The sequence below is a fragment of the Lagopus muta genome, chromosome 16 (genome assembly GCF_023343835.1).
Source record: "Lagopus muta isolate bLagMut1 chromosome 16, bLagMut1 primary, whole genome shotgun sequence".
NCBI lineage: Eukaryota > Metazoa > Chordata > Aves > Galliformes > Phasianidae > Lagopus > Lagopus muta.
In genome coordinates, this window is record NC_064448.1 from 614,015 (window position 1) to 630,023 (window position 16,009).

General features: G+C 42.2%; 1 long non-coding RNA gene across 1 annotated transcript in view; it reads left to right on the forward strand.

Moving 5' to 3' along the window:
* The first annotated feature begins 937 nt into the window (after positions 1–937).
* The window catches only part of LOC125701419 (uncharacterized), a 45,829-nt gene continuing 30,757 nt past the window's right edge, over positions 938–16,009 (forward strand). The window contains exon 1 of the long non-coding RNA XR_007380240.1: positions 938–1,008. This is a non-coding gene — a long non-coding RNA (uncharacterized LOC125701419). The remainder of the gene's footprint in view (positions 1,009–16,009) is intronic.

The following is a 16,009-nucleotide window of genomic DNA, read 5'->3' on the forward strand; positions in this document are numbered from 1 at the left end:
GATCCCTCATCTCCACACTGTTAGTGTTGAGCATGAACGACTCTCACTGCAGTTTGAGAGACTAAGCCCTTCAAATGTGGCTCCTGACAATAGGTGCAGAACTCACCCATCTGCTGAATGGCAGCTTAAATGTGCTGAAATATCCAAATCTGTTTCCATTCCTCTTGACTTTGTGTTTGACAACACAGCTCGCTGCTTGTTCATCTTTATTTGCCTGAACAGAGTTTTGTTTGTTTGTTTTTTAAAAGCCAAATGACAAATTAAAATCACTTCTTTAAAAATCATGTCAAAGACAAGGACCTCTTCTGTCCCAAATCACAAAGACACTCAGTGGATCTTCACCAGAGAAAAGATTCTGTAATGAGAAACTGATTATTATAGTACAGATTGTGGTGATGATTGTGTTCAAGTCAAACCAAATTGTTGATGGATGTATTGTGAAGTATAAATGGTCCAGAGCTTTTGGTATAGGAGCTGCAGAATCCAGACATATCAGAGCTTGACTTATTTGTGTTGGTTTTTTTTTATATATATATATACTTTTTGATTATGATGTAGGATGAATGAACTCACACAGCTGGTTATGTGCTGTAAAGTTCTACAAAATAGATGGAGAGAACATCTGGATGTTGTGAGGACAAATGTAGAAAGGAATAAACCTTATTAATCTACGGTGATTTGAAAGATGGACATGTTCTGCACGCTGAGTTCACAGCACAGCCAACAATCTGACAACAGTTTTTAGAACATGTACTGTTAACTATACATTAATCATGCTTTCTTGATATGAGGGCTGTACTGAAAATGCTGAGTCACAGCCTGAAGCAGCGATGGAGCACCTGGTGGGAAGGCAGGGCCAGCCCAGGGGAGCTCAGCTGCGTGCAATGTACTGAGTGACAGAAGGGCTGGAGCCAGGATCCACCCCTCAGCTGTCCTCATTTAAGGGTTGGCAGTGGAGGTGAGGGAATCTTACCTGGATATCTCTGTGCACATGAGGCCTTCTGAAAGGTAAACAGATTCCTTCATTTGTCTTTGTGCTTGCTGCTGTCACGTTTAAGTAGTTGTTCAGTTGCTGCAGTCTGGGATCGTGTTGCTCTTATGTTGTTGTTACACCTCCCATTGCACTGCAAGTGATTTTGAACAGATTGTCTTTAGCCCACTGAGGGTAGCAAGAAAGCAGAGACTAGCAGAAAATACTGTGATTATTTTATAACCCTTATTAAGAATGTGGTAATCTTGCAGGTTTTTTCATTACAGAGAAAGTTATTATGGGTGGTGATCACAAAGTTTAACTACTAGAAGGGTAGAAATGAGTCTGATGCACAGCCAGGGAAGAAGTCTATCAGTCCTCTGTTGTAATGACTGCTCAATGTAGAATATTGTGGGAAGGTTCCATTGCTTTCTAGTGAGGAAAGCAAGTGTATTTTGTAATAGCACAATGATAACATGAAATAACATATTTGGGGTGTTGGTTCTGGTTCAGTACAAGAGGCAGGAACAGACACAAGTGATACAATTAGCAGAGCAAAGCATGAGTTCCCAGGTGCATTACTTAGCACCTTTGTTTCCTGACTCACCAACAGCTGTTTTGCTGTTGCTGTTTTGCTGCTTGCTCTAGCTTTGTTCACATCAGCTACAAGATCGCTTAGAACCCTTTGCAAAGCCAACACTGGGGGCGTGTAGAAACTCGCAGCATGGCAGTGATGGCAGAACGTTCTGAGGTGTTAAATAAAACTGTACAGTGTTCACTCTTTCATGCATCCCAAGACAGCATCGTGGCCAGCTGGGAAGCTCGCCTGCTCTAGGTGTTGTTTGGAGTGCTGTTATACGTGGAAGCAGTGGGGTCTCCAAGTGTGCTAAGGAAAAGCATGTTTTTTAGATTATTGGGTTTTTCTGATCCAAGCAAGTATTTGGGGAGAAATTGTTCATTCAAAACTGGTAATATAGTCTGCCAGTGGTGTGCATTGCACCATGAGCAAAATGTGAGTGAAGAGACTGTCTGCAACTCAATGAGAGGTGACAGCTGAACAACAGGCTGCTAAACCCAAATGGTGTGTTTGACACAAGACCAAAGGCAGATCACGTTACTATGTGTAACCTTTCCTTGGGAATGGTTAAGTTTGGAGCACCTGGAATTAAATGCTTCCGAAGGAATGCAGGGCCTTGTTACAGCACTGAAATATGAATCCTGAAGTCCGAGACTTTCTGCAATGCACAGTGAGAACTTTGTCCCTACAGTTCTCAGTGATCCAAGTTTGATTTGGAGGCCTGTAAGTATTAAGGGGATCATTTGGAGTACTTAGAATGTGAAGAGCACTGTGTGTGCCTCAGAATATCCACCTTATTTTCTTTATCATAGCTGTCAATTTTTCTGTCACCTTTAGGAGCAATGAAGGCACACATTCACAAACAATTTGTCTGGGCCAAATGCCAGCAAGCAGTTCTAGGAACTGTGACAACAAAATGTTGGGGCTCCTCAAGGGGAGAAAGATCTCCTGAGAATGAACAAGCTTCATCGAGCTTTAAAAGGTGAAGAAGTCTAATTGGATGCTGAGAGATCCAGTATTGACGAGAGTTGCACTTGAGCAGCAGAACGTGTGCTGCTGGTTGAGCACCTACTGTAGCATTGCCAAGGCAGAGTGTTGGAGCTGTGCCTCTTGGATCTTGTTGTGCTCAGTAATTTGCTGACAGTTTGCTCTTCAGTGTTCCCTTTCACTCAGATGCATTTTCTTCAAATGTTTCTTACCACAATATTACATAAAAATGGACAGCGTATTTTCTTAAGAATCTTCAGGTATGCTCAAGGTTTTAGAACTAAAATGATGGAAATATAAATGATTCTGTAAGCAGAATGAGCAGGGAGAAGGCTTGCTGTTAGAGGTATTTGTAGCGTACTGTGTTTGCTAAGTAAAAGCATTTTGCAGAATTGGACCTGATAGCTGTGGTCCATGAAGTTCTGACAAAACCTGGTGCTGGTGGGTGCAAGTCTGCTGTAAAGTGGCAGTTCTGTGTAGTTTCTTAGTAGAATTAATAGGGGATGGGGGAAAGACAATAGGAACAATTGTGAAAAGTAAAGAACATCTGGGAACACAGTCTCGGATGCTGCAAACTGGAAACTAAAGCCTTTCAACAAAGTGCTGTTAGTATGCTCAGATGAAAGGTGCTGATGCATTACTTATAAATACCACTTTACTGCACACGTGCAAAACTCCCTCCCTTTCTCCTTGGCTTGCAGAGGCTTTCTCAGCTTCTCATCTAGATCTGGCATATGCTGTCTGCCCCGTGTGGATCCTTTCTCTTTTGGGAGGAGTGCCGGTGGTTTGGGCTGATCCAAATACTTGAGCAAAGCAGCAGAAGGCCTCTGTAGTTAGCAGTGCTGGGTTAGTAGCAGAGGGCTATGAGGATGTTAGTGAAACGGGAACATGATGTTAACGCTGTTTTTTAGGAACTTACAACCCCTTTTTGTTCTTGAGCTTGTTTGGGGTGGTGAGACCTGTGTAGCTTTCTGCTTCTGGGACTCCTGTGGGTAAGTGGAGGAAATCCTACATTTTAATAAGGAAATATGTATCTTGCCCTTGACTTCAGGTAAGACAAACTGAGCCCAAATGTATGCTTAAAAAAGCACAGTTCTGGCATAGTATTATTCTGATAAGCTCCTTGTGGGTAATGTTTTATATCTAGGTAAATTTTGCTGTATTTGAAGAGGTGATGGATGGTAGTGTAAATCAGAGCTGCCAAAAACCTAAGTGAATATTAAGATTACACTTCTATGAGCATCTCATGGCAAGAGTATTATTTCTGATTTAAGAAACCACCCCTTCCTTCTCCTACTTAAACACTGACTATATTTGGAACAAGCTTGTTTTACTACACACTGCGCAAACGTTTAAGAAGATGTGGCTTCTTCCCTGAGCATCATCTTCTAATAAATAGAGAAGTTTAGAGGAATATATTATACATGAAATAGAACTTCCAGTCAATCCACAATCACCAGTATAGACGGCTGCAGCACCAACATTTGTTTTAATATCCATAAGAACTTGTGTCAAATACAACAGACAAGGAAAGAAAGATGTCTGAATCCTCCTAAAACTCAAAGGTGTGAGGGGTAATTTTAGGTTATGGAGTAAATCATTACAGGTAATTTCATCAGGATTCTGTCCACTGTCAGTATTTTTATCCTCTGTGTTAAGAAAGTCACCAGTATTTCTTTTTGATTTGTGAGAATGGGGTTTCCTTCAGCCATGAAACACTTTGTGTGTGGGTTATCACAAAATGCAGTACAGCACGTCATTGTTTTTCTCCCCAGTACCTTTATTGGCTACATTGATCTAAAAGAGAAAATGAGATTTTTTTTTTTTTAAAGTTCAAATGTAGTTTAATGTCACTAGAGACTAGAAGATGTGGATCTTCTCCCAGAATCCAAACTGCTTGCTGGCTATTCTGAGCAGATCTACTCTGCAGCAAGAGCAGCCTCTGTGCTTCAGACCCTGGGGAAGTGACTGCCAAGCCGTGTCTGCACAGTGCCTCTTGGTATTGCTGTGTGCCTCGTGTTCAGAGCATTGAATGTTCTGTCTGGGAAAAGGAGTGGTGACGAACTTCAGTAGATGGCAGAAAACCAGTACCCTAAGGCTGCCTTGCAACTGAGCGAGGGGGCAGTGACTGCCCCATGTGGCGCAGCACAGCAAGCCTGTAAAGGGGCAGAGAGATGAATTTACCATCCAGGCTTAAAGTCCACTTTATTTTATGTGTAGGCTTGGGTAACATGCATGGTGCTTCACAAGGACAATCCCTAATGCTGTGTTTATCCAGGAATGCACGATGAGCTGCTGCGGAATAAGTGATCAGTGAAGACAAGGGGATGAAAAAACAGTGATAGGATTAAGATTGGGCCATGTCATCTGGTTCAACTACTTTGTAGTGATCTTTCCATATCCTCCTCTTAAGCTTGAAGATCACACAATGTAGTAAAGCTCTGATTGGAAGTCTGACAGCAGACTAATGCAATTTCTCCACATACTTATTTTCACCCAAGGTGAAGGGACTTCCCCTTCATGGTGTTTAAAACCATAGCTTTGTTCATTTCTCACTTTAAGGGAAAGATATTTTGGGCAAATGTATTTATCTTACTCTGTTGCAAAACAAAAAAGCAAACCAGGAGCTAAAGGAACTTTCTTGGTTAGGACTCCAAAACTTCTGTTTGAAAGAGTCCCAGGAATCTGGAAACTTCTCCAGGTTCCCCTTAGCACCAGATGAAGCAAAGCATCTTCCCATTTTCCAGTTGTTCTGCTATGCTTCTCCTCCAGGGCAGTGAAAGCTTTTCTTTCTTGCATTTGTTTCTGTGCCAGCCCTGGAACCGTGAGCTGTGTGTCATCTGGAAAAACACTTAACTGGAAGTGTTCTGAGTCCTTGGCAGGACCTGGGTTTGGACTCAGTTAAAGGGACAGACGTGTTAAATCTCTTCTTCCTTCACCCACACTGGCTCAATGGTCACCTTAATTTCAATTGGAGCACATGTGCATGCACAACCTCCACCCAAAGCTCAGCAGCTGCACTTGGCTGATGTCTCTTTGGGCTTTTATAGCATGAGGGTTGTTGCAGTTGCCTGGTCCTGGGAAGTCCTGCCCTGCTCAGAGGCTGCTCCTGGGCACACAGGGCATGGGGAGCCGGGCTTCCCTGGGATCACTGCTTTGGGAGCAGCCTGGGAAGCTTTCCAGAGCTGTGTCAGTGCGACTGCTCTGCAGTAGGCATTGCAGCCTGTGCTTCGTCCTGGAACATATGTTTGCTCTTCCTGAAATGTGCCCTTTAGGATTTTGGTTTCGTGTTTCCAAAGCTTCAGTTTTTGTTTAGAACTGGAGTTAATACTTTCCAAAGTGTCCCGATCTTCCTATGATAAGAGCACTGCATCCTGACCGGGTCTCCAAATTTAAACCACGTGATTCCTTTCGTACGACAGGAGTTGGGTCAGGCTGCTCACATGTAGGCAGGAGTGGGCTCACTACTGACATTTCCTGCTGAAAGATCCCCTTTCTCTCTGCCCTCTTTTCCAAGAAGACTGTGTGCCTTTTAAATGGGAAAGAAGGTCTTGCTCCACTGGATGTGGAGAAATAGGCACACGTTTTTCTTTTCTGAAGATTATTGTGTTTTAGTGTTCATTTGTATACATCATGGACTTGCTATTCTCTTGAAATGCTTTCTTCTGTAGGTTCTTTCTATTCCATTCCTGTTGGAAGGAAGCAGAAAATGTGACATTTGACAGACAATATGTGACACGTTGTTTTGCAGTTTTGTTGTTCCATGTAATATACTGGATCTTCATACACACCTCCCCTCCAGAGTGAGGTTAACTTCTCAGTTAAGTGAATCCTTATCCTATTGTGTTCTGTTTTCTCCCCTCTAAGAAAAGTGCACCTGTAGGTTCCAAGAAAATTGTGACTGAGATGAGCCACATTTAATTAAAAGTGGTGAAGAGATCTATGCTTATATGGTTATCTGTCCATTTTTATTGGGTACTTCAATTTTAAGTCCTCAGAGAATTGTGAGAGACTTTAGGTTTTCCCTTCAAATCCCTGTAATGATTGTGACTTGGGGCTTCTTGTGGTTTTGTTTCTTTTAATTAAGGACTGAAAATATATAGTGCCATAAAACATCTGGCATAGCCTGTCTCTGTTGCAAAGTAATATGGTCCGGCATCCTGTGCGTTTTGTCAGTCATAAATAACCGCCTCAGTAGTGTTCAGAGCTCTGTGAGTTTATCTGCCAAATATTGCCAAGTATTTGAATAAAACTCTCATGCTAATCTCCAGAGCCCTTCTTGCCTTTATCCACTGCAAGTTTCGATTGTAATGGACAGCAACTTCAGCTGTCTTGGGTTATCCTTTACAGCAACTTGCATTCTACGAGCAAGTTACTTATTTTATAGGCAGTCTTTTACTATCTCTTATTTTTCTCCAGAGTAGTTAATCTGTATTTTTAAATGTGAATGTTTTGCATAGCATTTCCTGATGCATCTTTCCTTTATTTCATGCAAAATGTCTCCGTAGCAGTCTTCATAGTACATTGTGCTTAGAAGTAAGCACACTGACATTAATTACTAACACTTGGAATTTGGGCTTGATATTATAGAAGTAAGACTTGGAGATAATGTAAAACATCTCTAGTTTAAAGGGGCATGTTGGATGGACGATGGGCTGCTTTGTTCTGGTAACTTTCTTTCAGGCTCCCATGCTTCCAAGCTCAGTACTACACCAGCACCAGGAAGGGATGTTTTTCCCTCCTACAGGAATACATTTTTACAGGTACAGAGATGGGGTTATAAACGTCGTCTCATCCCTTTAAGCTTGGAGGGAGTTCAGGGCTTCGGGCTGTGATCTGTGTAATGAAGTGTGTGGGGTGAAGGAGGTCAGGGCTGGATCTGCCTCTAACAGGCACTGCTGTTTGCCAGGCTTCAGGATGATGACCACAATTAAGGCTCAGTGATGTCTTTGCTTGTTTGATCATCCTCACAGCTGCAGTCCTCTCTGCAATTCTTGCAGTGATGTCACATGGATGTAGGAACCAAAGTGAGCCCATTGAGTTAAAATAATAAAAATAAAGAAAGAAAAAAGTCCAAAGCAAACACCAACTACAAACTTAAATGGAACAAAGGTAACCAGGGCAGTACAACAGCTGCTCAAGTAGAATTATCTCAACAAAAAAATCAGAGGGATTTCATTCAGGTGTGGGGGACTCTGAATGCTGTAAGAGATGAGCAGGTTTGCAGACAGGGTTGAATGGCCAGCTCTTCTCACAGCTTTGTTGTGCTGAGCTGCTCAGTGTTGTGTCCTGCCACAGGATGAAGGTGGCAATGGCAGAGGTTTCTAATCAGTGTCTCTCCTGCGGGGATTGCAAACAGAGACTTTGTGCTGCCACATCAGAGGAAATGCATTGGTTCCTGATGAGCTCAAACCAGCAGCACTGGTGTTTAGTCTGTGCATTAATTCAGAACTGTAGGAAGAAGTGGTCTTAACATTGCCCTTCTTTCTAAAGAGTTCTGCTGAGCTGAGGAATCCAGTTTCTGTGTGCTGGAGAGCACGAGAGTAATGCCCTGATTTCCCAGTATGTCTGTGTCCTACCCAAGGTACAGTTGCAGTAACTGGGGTCCCCTACACTGTAAGATTGTTTTCAGATTTCAAGTGGCAGCAGATTGTTTTCTTCTCCTCAGAAGCTGACGCACACAGTCAGACAGGCCCTGACATCTCTTGTCTGTGCTGGCACTGTGATGGGGAAAGGAGGGACTGTCTCTTCATGGCAGTGTTTGGGTTGGCTTAATTTTCATCAGCGTGGCATTTTTCTAAATGTTTTGCCACATCTTCATGCAGCAGAGCCAGCAGGATCATAAATGAGCGTCTGCGGAAGCAATGCTCACAGTGCAGCAAAAGTTAGAGGTGCTTTTTTTTTCTTATTGTGATTAAAAATTGTTGCAAGAAATCTGATCGTGTATGCATAGCACTCTAACTAGAAATTGCGTGACCAGAAGATGAAGGTAACAAATGAAAAATGCTACATGACAATGGTGATGATGTTTGGCTGATTAGAATAATATCGCAAATCCGGAAAGGTGCTCAGCCAGAAACTCAGTCAAATTGAAGAAGAGCTGTGGAGTCTCATAGAAATAACATCTCAGTGTTGGAGTAACTGCTGCTTAGGCTGCAAACTAATTGAGAATTGGGGGTGGAGGAGAGCTCTGCAGATGGCTGCTGGGCTGCGTGCACTGAGAATCCTGGAAGAAGATGCAAAAAAACAGAAGCGTTTGGCATCAAAGAGTAGGTAAATGATGCAGGCTTTGTGCCAGGCAACTTTTTAATATGAGCCTCTATAGATCTGGAATTGCAGGAACAAGCAGAATCAAGAAGCCTGAATTATGAGCATAAAAGCAAAATAAAGCCCATAGTGTTACTTGCAAATTTCTTCTAATAAGTGACTTTGGCTCCAGTGGGAAGGATGTGTGTGTCTGTTTGTTTGGAGAGCAAGGAGGGCAGAGGACAAACAAGCAAGCCCAGGCAGCAAACAAGGTTTGTGATGTACCTGAAAGAGTCAGTGTGGGTTTCCTGTCCTAATCAGGCAAATCCCATCACATTTTTGCAGAAAAGCTGTCTTGTTTGAACAAGAGATTCACAACACACCAGAGGACAGTCTGACCTACAGGGAGCTTTCCCGGAGAAATGGACTTTTCTGATATTTTTAGACTCACAGAATGGCTTGGGTTGGAAGGACCATGAAGATCATCCAGTTCTTTTTGACACAGGAAATTTCTGCTCTGAGCATGTAATTGGGTCTCAAAAACTGGAAGAGGCAGAGCTTGAGTGTCCATGGCACTGCTTGGAAATACCATGAGCTGTGTTCTGCTAGCAGTCTGAGCGTGCTGCTGCTACTGCAAAAGCCATCACACTGAAAGGACTGTCCATGGAAACAAAGGTGCTCCTTCTCAAGCACATCTGCTTACACAGGATTGTGAGATCTTTGACTCAGGACATGCTCAGCTTCCCAGTTTATGCTGTGTTGTTCATCAGAAGTGACTGTTACAGACCCTGATCCTTTGCGTGCTTTCTTTTTCATGCATTCATAATGGTGTCTTCTCACGTTTGCTGTGTGTTATTCACCACTTTGAATCTGTTCAGCACCCTCCATGCTCACTCTTGAGAATGGACCTTTTCAAGATAATTACTCACTTCTCTCTAGAGCAGTCAATACAGTGAATACACCTAGAGATGGGCTGTTTTAAACCACTCCCACTTTCTAGAAAATAATTAAAAAGCAAAATGGATGGACATAAATACAGGATACGGCCTGCTGAAGAGTCTGGCAGGGCAGCAGACTTTCCTTCTGAAGCCGTATGGTTGATATCAATGGAAAAAAAAAAAAATGATGTTTTGCCTACAAGTTAAGGCTGCACAGAAGGACAGAGGCTGCCCTGGGGTATGATGCAGTGCAGCTGGCAGCTGCAGGCCTACTGCTCTTGCTATGCCAGCAGTAACTTCTGGACTGGCTGGGAGGACAGAGTTATCTGCCTTTCACCAGAAGTAAACTGGGTTGGTGGCTGTTGAAACCTTTTCTCACCCGCATCCTTGTTTCTCCCACTCCAATGCTGTACGGAGATCTTTCCTCTCCAGTGCTGCCCGTGAAGGCTTTTCTTTGCCAGTTAATATAAGGAGAGGAAAAGAACACACAGTGGAGGGGGAAGCTTGTTCTGAAATATCTCCTCTGTCTTTCCTTGCAGGAGAGTTTGGTGTGGTTTCGTTGCTGAAATATGCCAGCTAAACTGTATCAGATGAATTATTAATACTTTGCAGACTGCTTCTCTCAATTGGCTGCAGCGAGGCAGCTTCGATGGGGTGTATGAAGCTCCAGTTCTCCATGTTAAAAATAGACCTCAGCCCTCAGAGGAATGGGAAGCTTAACAGACTATTTTTCTCAGCACAGTTTTAGTTCCATTATGTGTTATTTTGTCAGAGTGCATAGGGTGGATTGTTATTTTCGACGTAGTGGGTGATCTGACTGAAAAACCGCTTTTCTGTTTCCTTTCTATATGTCACAAGCTGCGTCAGATTTGGAGCCAAATTTTTCCTTTACTGCATCCTCAATTAGGAAAAAATAAATAGAATCTGTATGGCCGTTACGCAGGTTCATCCTCCAGCTCTCACACTTCCACTGAGCAACATTTCCTGGTGGGAGAATTTTCCTTTCCTTAAAAGCCAAAGGTCAAAAAGGCTGCAAATCAGTCTGTACTTCTATTAACCTCTTCTACTGCTGATCTTTTGTTGATTTCGTTATTTGACCACATCAGCTTTACCCTGGTGCTCTGAAGTCACCCTGCTGCACCTTCTGCCAAAGACTGCTCTCAGCAAACGTTCTGCTGCTTCTCTGCCCAGCACCATGTTTTGTTTGCAGTGCTTCCCCGGAGCTCCTGGATTGCTGCAAACCAATTAATTATATCATCAGTGCCCAATGTAGCAGCCCTTTTCTGTGCAGAGCATTTATAAGGGTTTGAAAGATTTGAATACAGATTTTCACTGTACATAGTGCACTACATACACTGCACAGGTTAAACATCGCTTAGTGCTTTTGTTGCCTTCCTTTTGACTAAACTAGCTCGGGTGATGTGCATGCATTTCTGGCCTTTCATCTCCCTGCTAATGAGAGCAAGGAGAGCATGACCTGTTGTTGACTGTGTCACTTGTCCTATTCTGGTACTTGTACAAGGTAGTTTGTGTGTTGCATACAGGTCTGCATTCGAGGCTTTAGCCCTATGTGTTGTGTATTGAAATCCCAGCCTTCCTGCTTGTAGGTTCCAGACGTTGATAAACCTGACTGATTATTTTGTTTGTGTCTTTATACAGGGAGAAAAGCATTAGCTTTATAGACGTTAAGAATTTGGTGCTGCTGCAATAAGCCATTTTGGTTCCTTCCTTCTGGCTTTGCTCCCCAGTTGCGTCTCTTGAGTTGACTGCAGTGTGCCTGTGAGCGACCTGAGCTATAAACAAATCCTGGAGTTTTGGGCACTCCATTGGGTGTGCTGCAGCCCTCAACTCTGATCCCAAGGTCACACTTGGGATGTATTACAGGGAATGTACTGAAGATGTCAGTTTGTTGTTACAGGTGCTGCTTCCCTCCAAGGTGGTTTATTTCCTTCTGAACCAGGGGGCTTGTCATAAATAATCCATGCATTCTGACGTACTTAAATAGTTAATTCCCTAATACCGGGTTTTGGATTGGTAGCAAATGTGGGTATCCTTGTCTGTCTCATCACAGTGGAAAAACACATGTGATAAAACTAAGGCTCCAGACAGTTTTCAGATGGATGAAACAAGCTTACTGTTTGCTGCTCTTTTAATTTCCAAGCACTTTGTATAATAACATCCTGCAGTAAGACTACATGAGAACAAAGGCTGATGATTAATGGGTTGTGTAATATAACAGTACAAATACTGAATTTTCCCATCTAACCAACATCATACGAGGTTTGGTTCAGGCAGCACACAGCCCTATTGCCCAGCATTTGATTTTTTAAAACAGAAAAGTAGAAAATCATGCCTCCCTACTCTTCATTGCTTTTATCAGGGGTTATAACCTGCTGCCTCCTTGGGCAAATTCAGACTGTGCTTCCTTTCATGTTGTTGCAACTCTTAGATACTGCTGTAGTCCAGCAGCAATAATGGGAGCTTATAGGATCAAAAGTAAAGTTACCGTCCTGAATGAATTGTTCTTTGGACTGCAGAATGTTGGTAAGCACTTTCTCAATAGATATTTGGTACTATTTTCACTGGGAAATGTGCATTCTTTTCAGAGTGTGAAGTAGAGCTATTGGTGATGAGATTTACCCTTTATTTCAGTTAAGAATCGGGTTTTGTCAGGTTCTTTACTGTCTATCATTTCTTAGACTATTTTGCCATTAGCATCAGAACTTGATATAAATTAATTTGTACATATTTTGTATGATTCCATGAGTATGTGATAATGCATATGGCGAAGCCAGCAGATTTCCAGTTATATTAACTGGTGGATTTCTCACAGGTATTCAAATGTTGCATGGAGGCTGCACTGAGCTTAAAGATGAACATTTTTTTCCTACATGTTAAATGAGAATTAAACTAAATGTTTGTGAATTTGTGCTGTGAGCAGTTTAAGTGCTTGGGTCTGTGAGATCACTGAGTGATGCTCAGTGTATTGACCTTGTCTGGCTTATGTAAGATCAGATTGGCCCTACATACTTTAAATGCTCTTTTTAGTGTGTGGGTGCCCTGCATTTTCTCTGGTGCTCGAGGCGTTGGTCTTCCACACAGCTTCCACTCTGAGGCAGGTGATTGCAGAGCAAAGCTCTGTTTGTTTGTTTTGTCTTACACATGTTTTATCCTTTCATTCCACGGCTCTGAGATTGATGGGGATCTATGGGAGGAGTGTCCTGACACACTGCTGTTGGCTGCTGCTGCCAGAGCTTTGCCCTTCTTGTGTTTCAATGCATCACAGCTTGCAGGCTTTGTGACATCTGGTGGCTGGCAGGTTTGGAGATATTTCTAAATTGTGCATGGATCGTTTCAGTGCCTTTCTTCTTGTTTTGAATTTACCATCTTGTCAAATAAGCTAACGCTTAAGCTCTCATTCAGCTTATGCTCTCAAATCATAAAGAAAATAATCAAATACAGCAACTATAAGTAGGATTGTCCTTAGCTCCCATGCTTTGCTGATATGTTAGCTGATGTGCCATTCCAGTCAATGCACAACATTTTTCTTTCTCTACATTAAATGCAAGAAATAATAAAAGTTCTTGATCCCCTGAAAGATAATTCTGCTACCAGTGTTGATTTTCAATGAGATGAGTAAACATCTTTGCTCTAAATAGAGGGACACTGATCACAGGAGTTCATTCCAGCCGACCAACAAGCAGTGCACCGACCGCATGGCCTTGATCTGCTTACAGCAGGAACCTGTCGCCCTGAGCAAGAGCAGTGATTCAAATTAGAAAACAGCTTATTTGTTTCCAGTTCCTGCATCTGCCTTTTCATCTTGACCTCCCACCTTTATTCTCTCTGAATGTCAAGGCTTCACATCTGGTTTTGTGTTAATTGGTCCTAAAAATTGCTCATTAATGAAAGAATCACAGATCTCCTGACCTGCCATAGCTGCTAATTAAATTACAGCTGACTTGCACTTTTATAGACTTTTCTTACAGAGATAAGTGTTTCCCTTTTTGATTTTATCTCTCTGAAACAAAGTATGGATTAGCTCTTGCTGAACCGTATTTGATCTGCAGAATGCTACTAAATCATTTTACTTTAAGATTTTTTTTTTTTTGTGGGAAAAATGTCTTCAAAGAAAATCATTAAAGATGGAATTGGTAGAGATTATTTAGAAAGGGATTTAAAACCTGATTCGTTTACAATGGGCCACATACAAAGAGGAAGCCACTGGCTGCATTGCACAGATGCTGCTTTTGGGTTTGTGATGTGCATTCTGTGGACGGCTGAGACTCCTGGACCTGTTGCTGCATATTGGGCAGTAACCACATTGTACACTTCTCCATACATTCATTTCAGATTTGTTCCGCAATCCATCTTTATGAACCCTAACTGACCCGGCTGTTGGCCAATGGCAACTGCACATGTCTTTAGACTCAGAATGTTCATCGAAAGCTAGTCTGGGTGAGTGGCAGCTCCACTGAGTAATTTTGTATGTACAGAACACGTATGGGATGTTTAGCGCCTACCCGAGCTGGTGCTTATCTCAATTGACATCCCAGGGCAACTTCTTGCTAAAGTAGTTCTGGAAGGTTGATATGAAGGGCACAGGCAAACACCACGTGGGTTGGCTTGGGGTGTAGAGTCAACGGAGAAAGCAGCTGAAGCCATGAGGCCTACAGTTATTTGATGTAACTTGACTTTGAATTATTGTGCTAGTTCTCAAAATACAACTGTTTGTATTCTTGGTGGGTTTTTTTGTAAGAGTTAACATTTTTTCCTTAAAGAGTTTCCTTTGTTTACATGGCCTCATGTATTCATCTCGCTTCTGCTGGAGCTTCTGTTCCAAGTCAGATATTTAGAGACAGATAAGTACTTGAGTATTTATTTTGAATTTGGTATCTGAGATGGAAAGAATTATTGGTCTGAATTACTAATGGTTTTGCAAAATCAAAACTTGAGATTAGTTTTACTGGCTACTAATGATATGAGGAAACTTCTAGCTTATTGTTCAATGATAGTGTTTTCTGTCACCCACCCTTTTTACATTCACCTATATACTATTACCCAAGGCAAATGTATCCTGCTTTTACAACCAACTTTGACAGTGATGTCGTTCTTTCTCCGAAAAAATTTTTGCTCATAAGGTTATTCTTTACCACTCTTATTTGGTACATACAATATATTCTCCTTAAGTGTGTGCTTTGAACTTTCCCTTTCAACCCTATTGCTAGATGTGAAGCAAGATCTAAGCTTTCCAAGTGAGCCCAAATGTTTACGAAGGAAGACTCTCTGGTAAAGATATTGATTGCAGGATCCATTTCCACACAGGAAAGGTGCTGCTGAGCTCAGTTGTAAAGAAGTTGCATCATGCTAATTGTAGAGGGCAAGCTTGTACCATGCTGTTTGAGAAGGCCTCTTGGTGAAACTTATTTCTTGCTGAAGGATCAGCAGAAAGTGTTTCTAGTTGTCTGGTAGCCACCAGCAAGTAACCCGTAATTTGTTGCTTTTGCCCCTGGAATGTTGTGGAGTTGCTTCAGCTCTCGAATACAGTTATTTTTGCAAGAATTTTTGTTCTTTTATCAGTCTTTTCCCCAACAGTGAGTTGCCAGCCAAGTTTTACCCTTTGCCCAACCTCTGATGTAGCGAAGAGACGCTGATGAGAAGTGAGGGAGGATCAAGGCAGGGTTCTGCAGCCCCACCACACTGCCAGGCATAGGCTGCACAGTCAGTGCTGAGCCATACACCAAGGAGCCAGAGAGGTTCTGATTTAAGGAGGACCCTGTGGCAGTGCACGTCTTTTAGAAGAACCTGCATGTTAAGTCTGTGTCTGAGCAGAACTTTTCAGTGCAGTTCTAAAGCACAGCCTATTCCCCTCTGCATTCTATGTCTCTTTATATAAATGTATCACGTTTCCCCTCAGAGGTGATCTTGTTTCAGACAGGAATTGAATTATTTCACATTATATATCTTGGAAAAGCTCTCTGCAGCCTTTGGGATGAAAATCTCTGAGTACATATAAAGATTTTGCTGTTTCTTTACATCCTTTCAACTCCAGTGACATCAGCTGCCTGTGCAGGAGAGGCAGATGTTACTGATAAGCCTTTGTGCAACTTGTAACTGCTCGAATGATGTGGGATCTGAATTTTTCATGTGTTCATCTGCATTTCTTACATACATGTACAATGATTTTTCATGCAATTAGTAAAAAAAAAAAACATTCACTACTGCTTGCTTAATTGGCAAGCAGAGTAAATGGCACAAATGTTGCAGATATGAATAAAAAATAAAGCCATC